Raw genomic sequence first — 18931 nt, 5'->3', positions numbered from 1 at the left:
AATCAGCCATGGTTGTTGTTCTTGTTGCTTCACGAAGAAGATGAAGATGGCCTTCGTGCCATTCTTCAATTTAAAAATCAAGTTTCAAATATAATAAAATGGAAGCGTATCTTAAACGACTACATCGTTTCAGTACACTTAGTTACCAGCGCGCCCTTAGTCCTCTTCCCCCCATTGTGTGGGTTCGAGCCCCACCTTTTGCAAGAAATCTTATTTTTTGTGTTTTATTTCATTTATGAACTGGTTTTGATATTTCATAACATGAGTGCACTTCCTGACTTGGCCAAGCGCTTAGCCCAGTATTTGTTTTGAGAGTTGAATCAAGGTGCATGGGTTCAAGTCCTTCAAGGGCCAAACCTACTTTTTTATCACTAATTTATTTCAAGTTTTTTTTCAACTTTGAAAAATCATTAAAATAGGAAAATTAACTTTTTTAATTTGTTCTTTCTTATGTAGTTTATTTAACTTGTGTATTTTTATATCATGCTTAAAAAAACTCAAAAATATTTGTTATTTCATCATTTAAAATTTAATCAAAATATGTCTTTTTATGTATTAAAAAATCAACCAAAAATCATTTTATTTTGAATATCTCTTCAAAGTAGCTTTGTGAATCAACCAAAAATCATGTCTTTTAATTTCTCATGTACCCCTAGACCAATTCTCCTTTAGAATTTGGTATTTAATCATTAAAACTAATTAGGTGTAGGTGTTAATTTCTAAAACCCTAATTTTAAAAACCCTAGGTTTAAAACCCTAATCCAAAAAGGAACATGTTGATCTTTGCTTATCCATGAACTTGTTACTTTGTACATATACTTGTTGATTTCAATCCTTGTGTTTTGTACTTATTTGTTTATCTTAACCATTATCCTTTGTACATATTGTAACATCCCAATTTTATTAATATTTTTATTAATTATATTAGTAATTATACTATTTGGTATTTTTAATAATTATTTATTTATTTAGTTATTATGTGATATAATAACTATTTGAAATATTTAATTATATGTGTGTTTGTGTTATTTGGGTTAATTAAGTTGTATGAGAGATATAGTTAATTGAGCCTTAGTAGTAGAAACATAATAGATGGATTATGGGTTAAGCCCATTAAGAGAAAAGAGATAGTAAGAGTAAAAAATTAGGGTTTTAGAGTTGGAATCTCATAACTCATTTTTGGGGAGAAAGGAAAAATAGAAGAGAAAAGAGAAACAAGGGAGGAGCACTTGAAAGAAGAAGAAAATTATGGAGGAAGCCTTAATTTTCGCAGCAAGTTTCAGCATAGAGTCACCTTGGTAAATAGGGCATATCTCTCAATCCAACCGTTGGGTCGTTACGGTACGTGGACACAACGTTCGTGACTCATAGACGTAAGTTCTGACCGGAGCGATTTTGATTTTGAGGGTTTTAAGTTTGTCTGGTAAGCTGATTCCCGAACTGGTGTTTAGGTGTGTCTCCAATTGATGTTAGAAAGGATTTCTTTTGGAGAAAAACTTATAGCTATGATGAAAGAGTCCATATTTACCAAGATAAGGGTGGGGGTTCAAATTATATAACCAGGAATATGATGATTGTATGTGGGATTAAGGTGTATGAATTTTTCCATGAATTATTTGTTGTGATTCTGTCGTGTTGATTCGATGAAATTAGTTGATGTTGTGGTGATAATTGTTGTTGTTTTATGCGAAGTTGAAGGATGTTTCATTGACAATGTATACCTCTAATTATTGGTATAGCGACGATGTAGGCTTATGCCTTTATGACGATGATGTTGTTTGTTGTGTGTGTTTGTTGCATTCATATACATATGCATTTTTTGCGACGGCCTGGATTGGCAAATTAATGACGAAGGCTTATGCCTTGATGCCTTTGTTAACTGGAAATTGGCGATGGGGGCTGAAGCCCTGGGTACCACATGCATGTGCAATTGTAGAGTCTCATTATATGTGGCATGAGTGTGATTTAATTGTGACGTGATGTGACTTGAGTTGTTGTTGAATACGACGATGTGAAGTGAATTGTGATAATGTGAAGTTGTAATTATAAGTTGTTATGCTAATGACTTGTTGTGACAGGTATCGTCTGGAAGATGAAAAATAGTTGTTATAACTATTATTATGTTGTTGATTTTGTTATTATAACTGTACAGTTTTAAATTGTTGTTATAGTTGTCGTCTGAAAGCTGTAAAGTGATAATTTTGTATGATTTAATTTTAACATATTAATTATCATACTTTTGTTTATATTTTTCGATATCTCACCCCTTCTGAATGATGTTTCCCTTACCGTGGGAAAGGAACAGGTACTCAAGATAGCGGTGGAAGTTTTGAAGTGATTTTATGAGGTCTTTAGTTGCTGTTAGTCGAGTTGGTGTCTTGCTCTGATACGTAGCACTCGAGGGGATAAAACGATTGTTTTAATTATTAATTCTTTTGCTGAATTTTTATATGGTTTTGGTTTAAATTGTAACTTAAAGTTACCGTGCAATGATGCTACGACTTGATTTGAATAGTTATGAAGTTTGTTAATTCCGCTGCGAGTTAATTATTGAATTTAAACAAAGTGAATTTTAGTAATGATATGATTATCATTTTAAATTCTTGTGCTATGTATCTATATGAAGGAAAGTAAGCCGTAAATGTTTTTGAGATGACGAATATGTGATACCTCAAATGAACTTGTTTGAAATTTATACTCGGATTTTCTGTATAATTTATCGGGTAGATTTGGGGTGTTACACATATACTTGTTGATTTTTATCATTGTATTCTTATACTTATTACCCATTGTATTATCATTTGTATATACTTTGTTTACCTAACCCACATGCATGAGTTTCACATTCATCATCCATCGTTCATCCATATATGAAACCATTTAAAGGTATACACACCCTTGCTCATTATCATTGATGATTGTTATACTCACTTGTTTATCTTTTGTGACACATATCATCACACACACACTTGAGGTATCCATTGATTGATTTCTTAAGTTGTTTGTTGAAAATCCGAAGGAATGAGAATGGTATTGACTAAAATTGTCAAGGTACTCAAACTCTTTTCCAAATCTCTTTTATTTTGTGTTAAAGTATTGTTAAAGCTTTTCACTTGTTTAAAAATGGTTTTGTATTGTTAAAGTTCAACCTTTAAAATTCACCCTTGGTTTTGTATTGTTAAAACTCAACCAATCTTTTGTTTTTAAACCTTGGTACTAAGAAGAAAATTATTCCCGGTGAAACTACTCTTAGTCCATTGACCTTGTATTGTTAAAGCTTGGTCCCTTTGTTTTAAAACCTTGGTACTAAGAGGAGAATTATTCTCGGTGAAACTACTCTTAGTCCATTGACCTTGTATTGTTAAAGCTTGGTCCCTTTTATTAAAATACTTGTTGAGTATTGTTAAAGCTTAACACCCAAAAATATTTTGGTCACTTTGGCCCTTTCATTTTGCCTTTTAAGAGGAACTACAAAAGCTCTGACTTCCCTTTTCTTTAAAAGCGGTATGTAGGCCTAAGATGCGATGTCTTATCGATCTCACTTTCAAAAACTTCTTTTCTCATCCCCACACTCTTTTTAAACAAGTTCACATATGCTTTTCAAAATATATGTACACAAAAATAATAACATTTTCAAAGAGGTTCCCATGGAGTACCATGGATATGAGGGGTGCTTAAAACCTTTCTCTTGTATAACAAACCCCTCACCCAAATCTCTGATAAGTTTATTAGTTTTGATTTTAAAAACTTTTGTGAGTTTTATTCACTCTTTTTCTCATTCCTTTTTGGAAACAATAAAGCGCGGTGACCACTCTGTTTAAAACAAATGCGCTAAGTCTTTCTCATGGCTTTAGTCTCACCAATTTCACTGCTACAATGAGTACTTTCACAAGTTTGCCAAGTGTCGGCTTTTTAGATTCTTTAATATTTATAAAATTGCTATTTGAATTAAGGTTTCTATAATTATCTTTAATTGTTTTTTAATATTTAATTAATTATGTTTTTGTAAATCTAAAAAAACCCTTTTATCTGATTTATCAATTACTTATTTTTTAGGGGTAAAATAGGTACCGCAGAATGTTAACCCTATTAGTTAATTTTTTGAGCGGATATTAATTGTAACATTTGTTTTCAATGCAAACGTTTCGTTTCCCGTGCTCTCTCAATGCAAATGTTTCATTTTGTTTTCAATGCATAAATGTTTCTGCAATTTCAACAAAACATATCAAAATAATATTATATCCCAACACACACACACACACTCTCTCTAGGGTTTTAGTTCTCTATGTTTGTTAGGGTTTCGATGATATGACTGACGCTCCAACGATTCCTGGTGGTGGAAGCCGCGAGAGCGGTGAGCACAGTCCACACTCTAACATCCACGAGTATATGCTCTAACATCCACAAGTAGGATAGGTTTCTTCCTATTGCGAATATCATTCGCATCATGAAGAAGACTCTCACTGCTAATGGTAAAATCGCGAATGATGCTAAAGAGACGGTTTAGGAATGTGTCTCTAAGTTCATCAGCTTCATCATCAACGAGTATGTTTGATTTTCTTTTTCTCTTTGATTCGTACAGTGAATTGATTGTGATTTTGATTTTGATTTGGTTGTATTGAAATTGTGCAGGGCTTCTGATAAGTGTCAGAGAGAGAGAGAGGAGGAATACGATTAACGGTGATGATTTGCTTTGGGCGATGACGACGCTAGGTTTCGAGGATTATATTGATCCTCTTAAGATTTACCTTTCGAGATACAAAGAGGTCAATTCTATTTCAGTTTACTATTTTTCAATTTTTTGCGATTTTACTTTACACGCTTTTTTGGTCCCCGGTGAGAATAAATGAGTATCAGGTCCTCTGATAATGTTTAAAGAGTTGTTTTGAAGTTTTATTGTTGTTGTGCTTTTTACTGATGGTAATTTTTTTCTTTAATTTATCGTCGGTCAATTGGAAATGTTGCAGATGGAGGTAATTTCAAATCCTTTATTTTACAGCAAATTTTTTGTTTCGTATGCACATCTTTGTAATGGTTTAGCAAATTTTTTTGTTTCAGGATGATACCAAGGGCTATGGCAAGGGTGGAGATTCTTCTGCTAAGGAAAATCTTCAACAAAGTTCTAATCCTCAGGTAAAAAACATACACATGAATTATGTGTGATTTTATTGTTGGAACACACTGCTACAAAGGGAGAAAAAAGAACAAAAAGATATTATCTGATTTTGGTATTGTTGTGTCAAAGAGAGAAATTGGAATTAGTGTGTGTCTTAGGTTAGCTTTGGTATTGTTGTGTCATGGGTGAAATCAAGTAGTATTTGTAATGATTTATATAAACCCATCCACATCGTTTTTTAGGTAGAATTTTATGATGCAGTTGTTGTAGTTATGCGGGATTTATTACTTGCTGCTAATATGGAGTTCACAGGAAGCATCCCACAGGGTTTCCAAGTTGATTAGAAAATTTGGAAATTTACTGAACTTTAATGGATTAAACTTTTTAAAAGTTTAAAGCTAAATAGCATAATTTTTTATCCATCAATTTAGTGGCCTATATAGTTTTAGTCTACTATAAACTAATCATATTTTTTAATTGAGAATAATATATACTTTACCTATTTTAACAGGAACACCAGAGATGAAAAGATAAGAGAATTAAAAATTTCAATAACAATTTTCATAACTCTGTTGCTATCTTAAGCATCAAAAATGAAAAGATAAGAGAACAATAGAAGTGTCATGATCCATTGCAATTTTAAGCGATCATGACTGATTTATATTTATCTGTGTTACTACTAATAGCAAAGACAATTCATAATATCGTCATACCTTCTGGTGGTATAGATGTCACTCTTTTTGTTACCTACATGGAAAGCTATTTCAAAAACTAATAGTTAAAGAGTTTTATTTATTTTATTATTTTTAATGTTCTTTTCATAGTTACTGTACTTTCATGTCCTTTCCTTTTATATATGGTTACTATTATATATGCCTCACTCAGATATTCTTTCTTACTTAGATGTTAGAATGTATGTGTGACTAATTAAAGTTTTATATTACACTTTTTAAATTATAAGTTGTTTTATATCAATGTTTTCTTTAGTTTTTACTATTTATTACACTTTTTACTTAAATTTTTTAATGTTATAAATAAATGACGATTTCTTAAAAATTAGATGTCATTTCAATCTTTTTTTTCATACGAAATTCATTATACTCCTTAAATTGTGCATATATTTTATTCATTATTAGACAACAATATTTATTTATATTAAATACACTTAAATAACTCATCTTAATTATCAATTATTTATGACCGTTTAATATATTATTTTGATAAAAAAAATATATTTTTGTGTATTAAAATAATCATCTTAAAAATACCAACATGGAGTGATAAGTGAAAAAATTAAAATAATCATCTTAAAAATAATTATTAAATTTTTTAACATTATTGGCATAGTTTTTAGAGTTCATTTTTTTACGTTTTAACCATATATTAAACTGTGTTCAATTAATATTATTTTTATAAAGTAACATTTAATTTAGGTTTTCAGTCGTTCACTAATTTTTTAATTACTAATTTAAAATAAACTAAATATACTTTTTATAACAAAGTACTTATATTATATGAATGTAAATAAAGATTGTACATCATTATTTTCAAACACTCAAGTATTTTATATACAATAAAGTTTTTTTTTATAATAGAGATTATATAATCATAGCTTATTAAATAGTTAAATTATTTATTTCATATCTACTACTAATAACTTATCTATTTCTTTTTTTGTTATCATAGTTTTATTTGTAAACCATAAATAATTATAAAAAAAATATAACATAAATTTTATCCCGTGCCTCGCACGGGTAATCACACTAGTTGTATTATATAGTGAGATTTACGGTTTATTGTATTAATTAATTACATGTTACAATATATTCTATTTTATTCTAGATAGGTTAAAAAAATGTTCTATATACAAATGTTGAATTTTAAAACTCCCCCTCAAGCTGGATCATATATGTCACATGAGCCGAACTTATTACAAATGTAATCGGATCGAGAACCTGTAAAAGACTTAGTGAACATATCAGTCAATTGGTCTTCAGATTTGAAGAAATTTATGATGATTTATCCTTAAAGTACTTTGTCCCTTACATAATGACAGTTTATTTCTATGTGTTTGGTTTGTTCATGGAAAACAAAATTAGATGCAATATGGAGTGCCACTTGATTGTCGCATATGAGTTTTGTGGCTTGAAGATCTCCCAACCTAAGCTCTGAGAGCAAATTTTTAAGTCATGCAAGCTCCTTTAAGGTTGCTGCCATAGCACGATATTCAGCTTCAACACTAGATAATACAAGTGTATTTTGTTTCTTTCTTCTTCTTCATGAGATCATATAACCTACAATAAGAAAATAATATCCAGACGTGGATTTTCTGTCTGACGGTGAACTGACCCAGCTTGCATCTGAATAACAAATAATTTTAGCATTGTCCTTATCTTCATATAATAGTTCTCTTCTTGATGCATTTTTTATGTATATAAAAACTCGAATGACTACGTCCCAATGACTATCACAAGAAGTGTTCAAAAACTAGCTCTCCGCAAATCTAATGTCTGACATGGTGATTGTAAAATAGTTGAGTTTACTCACAAGTCGTCGATATCTTCTCGGGTCTTTCAATGGCTCCCCCTGACCCTAAAGAAGCTTGACACTAGGATCCATAGAAGTATAAATGGGACGACAATCAAGAATACCCTTTTCACTGAGGATGTATAATGTATAGTTGCGTTGGTTGATTGCAATGCCTGACGAGGATGGGATAACTTCAATTCCTAAGAAGTATCTTAGTGGACCCAAGTATTTTGTATGACGAGTTTAGAAAAGATAAGTTTTGAGATGCTGGATATCCTCTGAATCATCTACAGTGATAACAATGTCATCAACAGGATGAAATGTATACTACCAAACACATGGAAGTGTTTGACATTTAGTTTTCTTCCTTTCCATGGTTCATAATGACTAGTGTTTGTGCCTGGACGAATGGTCACTCGATTATGGATATGACATGTTGTGTTCATAGCATCATCCCAAATGTAGCAGGGTAGGTTCTTTGCATGAAGCTAAACCTTTGACATTCCTTGAAGGGTTATATTCTTCCGCTCAACCAATCCATTTTGTTGATGAGTAATTAGGGCTGAGAAATTCATTTAGAGGAACATTAATTCGATAAATTAGAATTTTCAAATTCTCTTCCACTAACACTTCGAATCCTAACAATTTTCCTGATTTCTCTTCCTTTTTCATGTTGTAGTTTTTGACATAGTCTTTCAAAGGTGACAATTATGTCTGATTTTTTGAAATTCTGGTATTTAAGATCTTAGATGTCCTAAGAGATGTCGAGACACTGATCTCTTAACAACACACAATGACAAGATTTACAATAAAAACTGTGTAGAAACTTAAATAAACACAGGAAATTGTTCACCCAGTTCGGTGTATAACAACACCTAATATAGGGGGCTACCAAGCCAGAGGTAAATCTACTATGATAGTATTAGTTTGAAGTCCTATGCAAATAACCTCCAGTTTCCAGCCTTCTCATCTAATCACTACCCGTGTTATACATCTACCTAAGATTCACCTAGGTATGAGACCCTTCTCAATCCCCCTCAATCACAACCATGATAATCTGTTTAAAAACTTTAGAAGACACACTTCAAAGACACACAATCACTCGATGCTTAAAAACTTATGAATGATCACAAAACTTACAACTCTAAAGAGACAATCCTACTTTTCTATCAAGATGATATTATATAGGCTCACAATTGACACAACTGCACAAACCCTAACACAAAATATAATATGAGTTATGTACTCGAACTAGGTTTATTGCTTTATATTTAAAACAATCTTCTAGACTGGATTGGACTTTCAAATTGCAGCAGGGTACTGTTGAATATTCTCCAAAATCTCCTCCATAAAGATATGGCTTAATTATTAGTTTCCTAAATATTCCCCATATTTAGAAACTAATCATACATCTTGAAAGAAGGGAGGATATTATATCCCTAAATCAAGCGCCACATAAGATTGCACAATATTCCAAAATATTCTGCAACTGTAACTTAATAACATACTTCAACAAATGTAGTTGTGCATACACTCACGGTGTCAGATAATCCTACATAAGACGTCTTACTCGACATGATTCTTCAGTTAAAGTTGATAGAACATCTTGTTCAACATGTTCCCATAAGTTAGTTTTACCAAACATAATGCCATCTATATAAAATAGAGAATTAAATTTTTTTTCTAAGGAACTCAATCCAGGTGAATCTTGAGTGATCATCAACACACACAAACACGTATCTTCTTACTCATAAGCTTTCAACTTGCATGGTCCCATGAGATCCATGTGAAGTAACTTTGTAACCTTTGATGCGGTAAGATGTTACAGCTTTTTGTGCGGTATTTTAGTTTTTTTTTTCCAATATGCCAACCACCACAAATTCTCCCTTCCTCAATCTTTATGGACTTTGTAGAAATAATTTTTCTCATGCTTCTTAGGTTTAGATGTCCAAGATTTTTGTTCCACAGCTTAGTCTCATCTTTTTTAGTTAGCATACTAGTTGCATGCTGATCATGAGATTTTCACATGTAGCAGTTATTAGATGATCTCATCCCTTTCATGGTTTCCTTCTAATTCTTGTTTGTGAAAATGCATTTAGATCTGGTGAAATTCACATAAAGATCCTGAGCACACAATTGACTAATACTGATAAGGTTTGCAGTGAGTCCTTCAACCAAAAAAATATCTTCTAGATTTGGAAGACTTGGGTACAGAAGTTTACCTTTTCCAACTATAGCACCATCTCTAAATGTACCATAGATGTTAGTGTATGGATTTACTTATTTGAGATCATTCTTCTCTCCAGTCATATGCCTGGGACATCCACCATAAAAATATTATTCTTCACAAAAGCTCCTAGGAAGGTGTGATCAATATTGCTTGACGTTACCTCCTTAACTTTCCATATTTGTATAAATGGGCTTTTTTGATGGAAAGAATTGTTGTGATGATAATAAACTCGAGCAAGTTTCTTTGACGAGTTAATTGACATCTTGAACTCCATTTTTTGTTCAGGAGGAATAAATTTGTTTTCTTATTCATTCATTCATAGAACTGTAGTCAAATCCAATGCCCCTCATATTTTTAGCTATCTTTCCAACACCTAGGATTTCGTCAAGGGTATCTAAACCACAGTTGAGCATACTAACTGACTTGGTCATGCCTTCTAGCTTAGAATTCAGAAGAGTGACTTATTCTATTAATTCATCAAATATTTAGAAAAGAATTTATCTGAGACTTTGCTTCTCATTTTCCATGCATTCTTCTTTCCACTTGACATACAACAACATGTATTCTTATACCACGTCTTCATCTGAAAATTTTTCATCACTTAATTCATCTTAATGTTGATCATTTGTCTTGTAACCTAGGCGAGCAGTGAAAGCAATTACATTGTTAGTCATTTCATCCTCACTCTCATCTTCAGTTTCTTCATCTAAAAAAGTGGCAAAGTATCCCTTCTTTTATTTTATGAGGTAATTGGTTTATTCAACTTGAATGTGCCCAAAATCCTCACACTAATGACATTGTATTTTTTTTGCCTTTGTTCTATGTTAAAATCTTTGAACTTGCGATGGGAGTTGGAACTTCTTGAGTTGTAATGAATTTTTCCATTCACATTATTCATAAAATTATTCATTGATCGCTTGTCAAGTCTTCTCATTACCTTACCAAATCTTTTTGCAAGAGGAGCAATTGAGTTGGATAAGTTCTCATCACAACCTTTTATTTCTTGCTCATTGTCTTCTACCACAGTGGTGGCGGCGATAGTGTGGTGTTGAACGGGGAATCGATGCTGGAAAGAGTCATGACAGTGAAAGGAAGGTAAACATGAGTTGGGACACGGTTTGCCTATTTTTTTAATCCTTTGGGATACAATCAGTCAACGGGGTAAAGCACGGTGAAAGGTTGTCTCTCAACAGGCTCTGGATATCATGTTGAAATAAGAGAGAATAAGAGGCAATTGAATAAAACAATGTGTATGTATAACACTACGAAGATTATGTTATATAATAAGTTTTACGACTTATTATATTAATAATATAAGGAATATGCTACGATATATTCTATTCTATTTTAGATAGACTAAAAAATACTTTATGAAATTAGGGGTAACAAAACAGGCCGCCCGCTTCGCCCTGCCTTATGCCCGCTAAAAAAAGAGCGGGCCACGCAAGTTTGCCAAGTAAAAATGAGTATAAAAATCGAGTCCGCGCCCCGCCAAAGTATTTTTTTTAATAGATTAATAAAATTTATACTATTGGTATATTTGAATTAAAATTGTATTATAAATACCCATCATATTTTAATTCACGAATCATATTATTATATTGACAAATCATACGAATAATTATATTAAAAGTTTAACTTTTAGCCAATAGATTAATACACTTGTAGGCAATTGTTGCATCTCAAACATTATTCTATATCGTGTTTTCTTTTGAATCTGATTTTATGCATTCAAATTTTCACGCATTCAGGTAAATCTAGATCGTTCCTGCATAATCCAATGGCTTAAAACATATCAAAAGAAGTTCCTTTACTTATATCAAGGGCCTAGGTTAACTTTGCAGTTTTTTTTACTGCAGAGAATCCAAATCTGTTTTCTACATTGAAATTTGAGAGAAAATCATGCAATTTTTGATATAAAGAACCCATTTACGAAGTTTCTACACAGTTGTTCTTACCGCTACCTACTACACTTCTTCAACAAGATGATTTCTTATTCCATCCCATATTTTTTCATTGCACCAAGCAAAATTTTAAAATTGTCCATAAAATCGAAAATATATTTCCGGTACGCATCCACAAATATATAATTTATTAGTTTTTGAAATTCGCCCCTTTTAAAGTTAAATTTATTTCAAAAATATACTTTTGATATAAAATCAAAAATATACTTCCGATATAACACACTTTCAAAAAGCACAATCTTGATAGCACAAAGCTAATAAAATTGTGAAAACCTGCACGCTCCACGCGCTAAGAGAAATATCCATATCTATGAACATCTTCACAACTACATTTTGGATTCCCTCTTAGTCAAACATGGGGTTTGAACTTTGAAGGAGAAGTACAAATATTTCCCTCCATATTTTCCGTTGAGTATAAAACTGACTTTTGCCTCTTGTTAACATCATTCTTTGGTTCATCCTTATCCTTGCATCTGATATAATGAGCTCTCATGGCACTTGTTCCTTTATCATACTTGATCAAGGAGCCACAGTAATTGCATTTAGCTTTCTTCATTGTTTCTGACTCTATTGTTGGATCAATCATTCGTTGAATCTAGTTTTTCCAGTTTATACGGTTGGTTTCCTGATATTTCTGTCTGGGTTAGTGTTCTTGGTGTGGGGCGGTAAAATTTCAAGGTGATATAAACATCTTTGTCCCGAATCGGAAATATATTTCCTTTTACGTAAATACAATCTAAAAATTGTGCACACCAGAAATATATTTTCGATTTTTAAAGGTATTTTAAGAATTGCACAGGTTTTTTAATAAAAAAATCCTTCAACAATCACCAAGAAGATTCCGGACCCAACTCATCGGTCGTTACACGCTACCAATAAATCACAACAATCACCGTGAATTACTACACAGTAGTAGGGGTGGCAATAAAATCCATTAACACAATATCCATCCGATCCATCCTATAATTTATCCATCCGATCCATCCATTAAACAAAAAAAATAATTTAATGGATTTATCCAATCCATCCATCAAATCATATGGATGGATTCAATCCATCCACCTTATTTTATAAATCCATTGGATATTATTTTATCATTTATTAAATTAAACATTTTAATATAAAAATATATTACATTTAATTTCTTTTGTTAAAAGTTAAAACACAATAAGAAGAAAAAAATTTGAAAATTAGAAAAACGTTTCAGATTCAATTTCCAAATTTCACGAATCACGTTCTCTCCAAAGATGAACCCTAATTTCGTTTTTCCCCAATTTCTTGATGAAACCATTTAGCTAGCAATTCAACTCAACGTTTTGGTGCTACAATTGCAATTCAACTCAACGTTTCGGTGCTACAATCGCAATTCATCTCAACATCGCAAATTCAAATCAGCATCGCAACTCAACTTTTCGTATTCTCGTAATCGTTGTCTCTTCTGCTGGATATTCTCTCTTTAGCTTTTCAAGATTTCTCTTCGACGACTGTCGATCTATTTTTCGCGTTTTCTACTTCAAAGGTAAACATATAGTATTTTCTGAAAAACCCATGAATGAGTAGGTATGCAATCAACTATAAAATATTTGATAGTTACTCGTATTTCAACGTTGTTCTTGTGGCTGATTTGCTCAGGTGGAATCAAGGTTTTCGGTTGTGGCTTCAGGTGTAAATCATCAAGTTTTATCAAGAGAGCTTCAACATACATCATTGGTATGGCTTCTTACTCGATATCATTGGTATTTCCCGTGTTATATGTTGTGTTCACAACTAAATTGTTTTGTTGTTTTAGATTATATCACTTTATTTGCCTTGTATAGTGTTAGATAATTGTTAATAGGTTGGGTTTAGGAGTTGTTTATATGGTGAGCTTATAGTCAAACTTTATTCAGATGAGTTTCTGCTCTCATTGTTTTGGATTCGGAAATAGATTCAATAAAATTAATTTAGTCACACATATTCTTAACTATTTGTTATTGTCCTTGAATCTGAAATGATTGGGCCGAAAAACAAATTCAAACTATGTTAAACTTGAGATAGGTGTCTTTTGTCTTCTCAAACAATTCTGTCTTTAATAGTAGTTCAACATTGTATAAAATAAACCAATTGCCACATCTGAATGTTATTGTTGCTTTGCACTGAATGCTGACTTGCATGAATAAAATTTATAGAAGTTATTTAGCATTTAACCAATTAGTCAGGCCTTGTTAGTTGAGAGGCAGACCTTGTGAGCTGTTAGAATAGTTAATTGGTTAGGCTACATGGATGTTCAATAACAACAAGTATTTAGTGTAGCAAAGTAGCTGTTAGAAATTAAGAGTGTTCCTTGCTAAATAATTGCATATGCCTTCTTCATGTCCTACTAGTGTGCCATGTGATGCAACCATGATGTATATCTTCAAAGTAACTTGTGACATTCAAATATGCAAATAGTTAGAGCCATTATAATTGGTTTATGTCTTAATTTGTATCGTGATATTATATTCAACTTTTCTATATATCAGTAAAACAAATATTAAAGTGAACTACATTTATCACTTTATGAAGACATACATCATGGTTGCATCACATGGCATACTAGTAGGATTAGATAAGCAACTTGATCACTGGCTTGGGACAGTGAGCTACATTTGATGCTGCTGTTTTAAGAAACAACCGCTACAGGGCCCAAGTGCTAGACATTAGCTTGAACTCGCACCTGCACTACTTAGTGACTGATTTGCTTCTGTTATAGTGACTGATTTGTTAAGTAATTAATAGTTTAGCATAGAATGTTTGTGCATTTGTGAAATATTGGAAACTGTTATAGTGACTGATGATGCTGACTTTGTTTTCTATTCTTAGTTGTTTTAAAGTGTATTCTTCCATTGCCTTTAGATGGTTTTGTTTTTTTGGCTACTTAACTTTTATCCAAATGCTGAGGTAATAAAGTACATACAAAGGCTTCTGAATTACAAGGTATTTATGTCATCATATAGTTTATAAACATGAAGCTATAAAAAACTGAGATTAATATATGCCAGTTTGGATAACGACTTCACTGCAACAAAATATAACAATAAAAAAAGTGTTCCATTGCTTCATCTTATTCTTATCTTAAATTAATGTGCTTATCAAATTGAGGTTAAGGATGATGTATAGGATAATAATCATTATCCAATGTTTAGTAAACATTGTTTATTAATTTATTTAGTTAAAGAAACATTGTTTACTCAGGTGAATGTTTAGTAAACATTGTTTATTAATTTATTTAGTTAAAGAAACATTGTTTACTCAGGTGGGTTTTTTAGTGGGTTATTCATGAGTCATGACAGTCGCCAATAAAACATGTCAATTATTTTGGAATTGGTTCCCGTTAGATATGGGCCTTGATTGGAAAGAAGTCATTTTGGTATTGAGAAGGTGCAGACCCTCGAAGTTCTGCAATTATCATTCTGTGATCAAAGTGATTTTCCCTATTTACTTTTCTCTATAAGTTGGTTTCTATCAGCTCCACTTTAATTTATGTAATTGTCAGACATACTTCTACGGTAGAACTTTCATGTCAATTATCTTTAGAACAGGTTTTATGATTTGTGAACCTTTAGACTGCTTGTTATGAATGAATCTATTTTCTATGTTCATTTTGAAGTAGTAATTCTTGTAATAGAATGGTAGAAAAAGAAACGGTTTAATAGATCCTTATATATTTATTGAATTGGAGAAACTGAAATCTTGTAAAGAACATGCTTTTAGATTTATAGAGAAATTGTATATTTTGTGAAGAAACTGTAGATTTATGAAGAAACTATGTTTGATCAAGTTATTTACTTGCAAGCAGGAAATATGTCTATCGAAGACGATGAACCCGTAATTCAAATTGAGGATTCAGTTGACAGTTCAGTCCCTAGTTCGAAAAGAGCAAAAACTTCTACGGCTTGGGAATGTTTTGAAAAGTTTGTTGATGATGAAGGACTCCCAAAGGCCAAATGCAAAAATTGTAATAAAATTTACATGGCTAGAGATGGTGGTGGCACTTCAAATTTGAAAAAACATGCGGCGATTTGTGTTGGAAGAGGAAATGGATCATCTTATCCGCCACTGAATCAAGAAATGTATAGGGAAAGAATTTCTGAGGTAATTGTTAAACACAATTATCCTTTTAGTTTTGTTGAACATGAAGGGATAGTTAACTTACTTAGTTTTTTGCACCCTGATGTTAAGTCCATGACTAGAAATACTGCAAAGTCTGATGTTCTTAAGGTGTTTAGAAAAGAAAAAGAAAACTTAAAATCCTATTTGCAGTCAATTCCAGGAAAAATTTGTTTAACATCTGATCTATGATCTGCAATAAATACTGATGAATATATGGTTCTGACGACACGTTTTGTTAATAGGAATTGGGAATTAGAGAAAAAAGTTTTGTCCTTCCTTCATTGTCCACCACCTCATAGCGGTTTTAATTTGGCTGAGAAGTTAATAAGTTTGTTAAAGGAGTGGGGTATAGAGAAAAAAGTATTCACGATTACTTTAGATAATGCATCTAACAATGATGTTATGGTGAATATATTAAAAAAACATTTATCATCAGGATTAGGATTGATAGCTGAGGGAGCATATTTTCATGTTAGATGTGGAGCACACATTTTGAACTTAATAGTTCATGATGGTTTAAAGGTTATAGATGAATCTTTAGAAAAGATTAGGTTGTGTGTGAAATATGTAAGGGGCTCAGAAGCTCGAAAGATAAAGTTTGCATCTTGTTTAAAGCAACTTTCAAATGTGACTTCTAAGCAAGTTCGTCAAGACTTACCTACTAGGTGGAATTCCACTTATCTGATGCTTGAGAATGCTATAGGTCAACGAGAATCCTATATGCTCCTAAGTGATATTGATCCCTATTTTGATTATTGCTTATCAAACGAGGAGTGGGATGAAGTAAAAACCATAGCTGATTTTTTGAAGCCATTTTACGATATCACAGTGTTATTTTCGGGTAGTTCTTATCCAACCGCCAACCTCTATTTTAGTGGTGTGTGGAGAATTCATATGAAAATCAAGGAAGTTGCATGTGTTGTTCATAGTGAGTTTGAAAAACAAAATTAATTATGTTGCATGGCTAGAAGAATGAGGAAAAAGTTTGATAAATATTGGAATTCTTATAGTGTTGTTCTATCATTTGCTGTCATCTTGGATCCTAGATATAAGTTGCAGTTTGTTGAGTGGTGCTATGTGAGGTTGTTAGGTGATGAGGGAGTACAAGTTGCAAAGTTGATCTTTGATAAGTTGAAAGTTTTTTTTCAAGAATATCTCAAGTCCTCAAATGAAGAAAGCACTTCATCTTCACAAAGATCAATTAGAGGTAGTCCAAACATTCCCTCAAATGACTTGCAAGATTTTGGGAGTTACACAAGTAAATTGTGTGAACCGTCAAGAGATGAGTCTGATTTGGAAGCTTATTTGAATGAAAAAAAAATTGATCATGAGCAATATGCTGATTTGGATGTTTTGCAATATTGGAAAGCAAATGAGGGTAAATATCCCAAACTTGCTATATTGGCACGTGACCTTTTGAGCATTCCAATCACTACAGTTGCATCAGAATCAACATTTAGTATAGGTGGACGTATACTTGATAAGTATCGAAGCGCTCTTAAATCTGATAATGTTGAAGCATTGTTGTGTACACGTGATTGGCTTTGTGAAATTCCAGGTTAGTATCTACAACATTTCCATTTATATTCTTTTCATTTATCTTCTTTTATAGTTAATGTATGTTTAATTATTTTCTACTTTGATTTTCTCTTATAGCTGCATTTGATATTGATGGACCCGATTTTGTTGAGGACCTTTCAACATTCTTTTCCACAACATGAGGTTACTGGAAGTTGTCATCTATCTTGGGAGAGCATTATACAAATATGGTACGTAAGTTTCTCCCTATTATTTTATACAACTTTGAATGAATGTGCCTAATTTCAATTGAACTGGATAAAGAAATTTGAGACTTATGGCTCTGTTCATAATATCAATTTCATGTGAATACTCTCTTGTGTTATTGTTTCTTGTTATTCGATAGAATATAGCAGAAAAGAAGTTGGTACTGTCTGAGATAATTTACTTTATCTTTAGATTTTGCTTTTCTTTTTCTTTGGGTCTGTTTAAGATAAGAAGTGATACAAGAAGTATAATATAGTGTGTGTAAGGTATAATTTGCATGGTGAAATGAATTGGGTTTGTTTGAGATAAGAATGGAATATGATGAAGAAAAACAGGTTTGTAGAGAGAACAATGGAGTAAGAGATAAGAATGAAATGTGAAATTTCATCATTACTCTCTTCATTTCAACTTAATGGATTATTTTCACCATTTTACTTTATGACAGGTTCTTTAACTTGAAGATGAGCAATGATGAGAATGGCATGCAAAGAAGAGGTCGAAAGGTGAAGAAATTGAGTGGCTCAAATCAGTTGGAATTCTCTTGTAGCTTAAGGACTTTGATTTTATACAACTCGAATTCAATTTGTTTCAACTTGGGATATGTAGCTAGTAGTCTAGTACTGTATGTAATCTCGAATTTGAATCTTGTTTCACTTAGAAATTCTCTTTTGTAATTCAAGAACTTGATGTAATTGAAATCGAAAGGTTTGTACTAATTTTGTATCACTTTTTCTAAACTTATTAACATTAATTATGTCATTTCAGACTAGTGTATGTCTAGTTTACTTCTTAAACAATGAATTTTTACATTACCTTAAAAGATATATATATATATATATATATATATATATATATATATATATATATATATATATATATATATAGAGAGAGAGAGAGAGTTTTTTTACAATTAAGAATATTTAAATTATTTTTTGTGAAATTTAAATTTTTGAAAGAGATTTAAAAATAATGGGTATATTAATTTTTATTTATGAAATTTAATTAACAATATTTTTTTTGTGAAATTTAATTTTTTTATGAAATTAAAAAAATAATTAACAATATTTTATTTGTGAAATTTAATTTTTTTATGAAATTTAAAAAATAATTAACAATACTTTTTTTTGTGAAATTATATTTTTTTATGAAATTTAAAAATTAATTAACAATATTTTT

At 31.5% G+C, this 18931-nt stretch overlaps 1 pseudogene; it reads left to right on the top strand.

Annotated features, from left to right (window-relative positions):
- Positions 1–4308: 4308 nt before the first annotated feature.
- LOC131594581 (uncharacterized) lies at positions 4309–18494 on the top strand (annotated as a pseudogene).
- Positions 18495–18931: the final 437 nt, after the last annotated feature.

Source organism: Vicia villosa, linkage group LG1 (genome assembly GCF_029867415.1).
Source record: "Vicia villosa cultivar HV-30 ecotype Madison, WI linkage group LG1, Vvil1.0, whole genome shotgun sequence".
Classification (NCBI taxonomy): domain Eukaryota; kingdom Viridiplantae; phylum Streptophyta; class Magnoliopsida; order Fabales; family Fabaceae; genus Vicia; species Vicia villosa.
The sequence above is the reverse complement of the archived record's forward strand: the minus strand, read 5'-3'. Positions and strand labels throughout refer to the sequence as shown.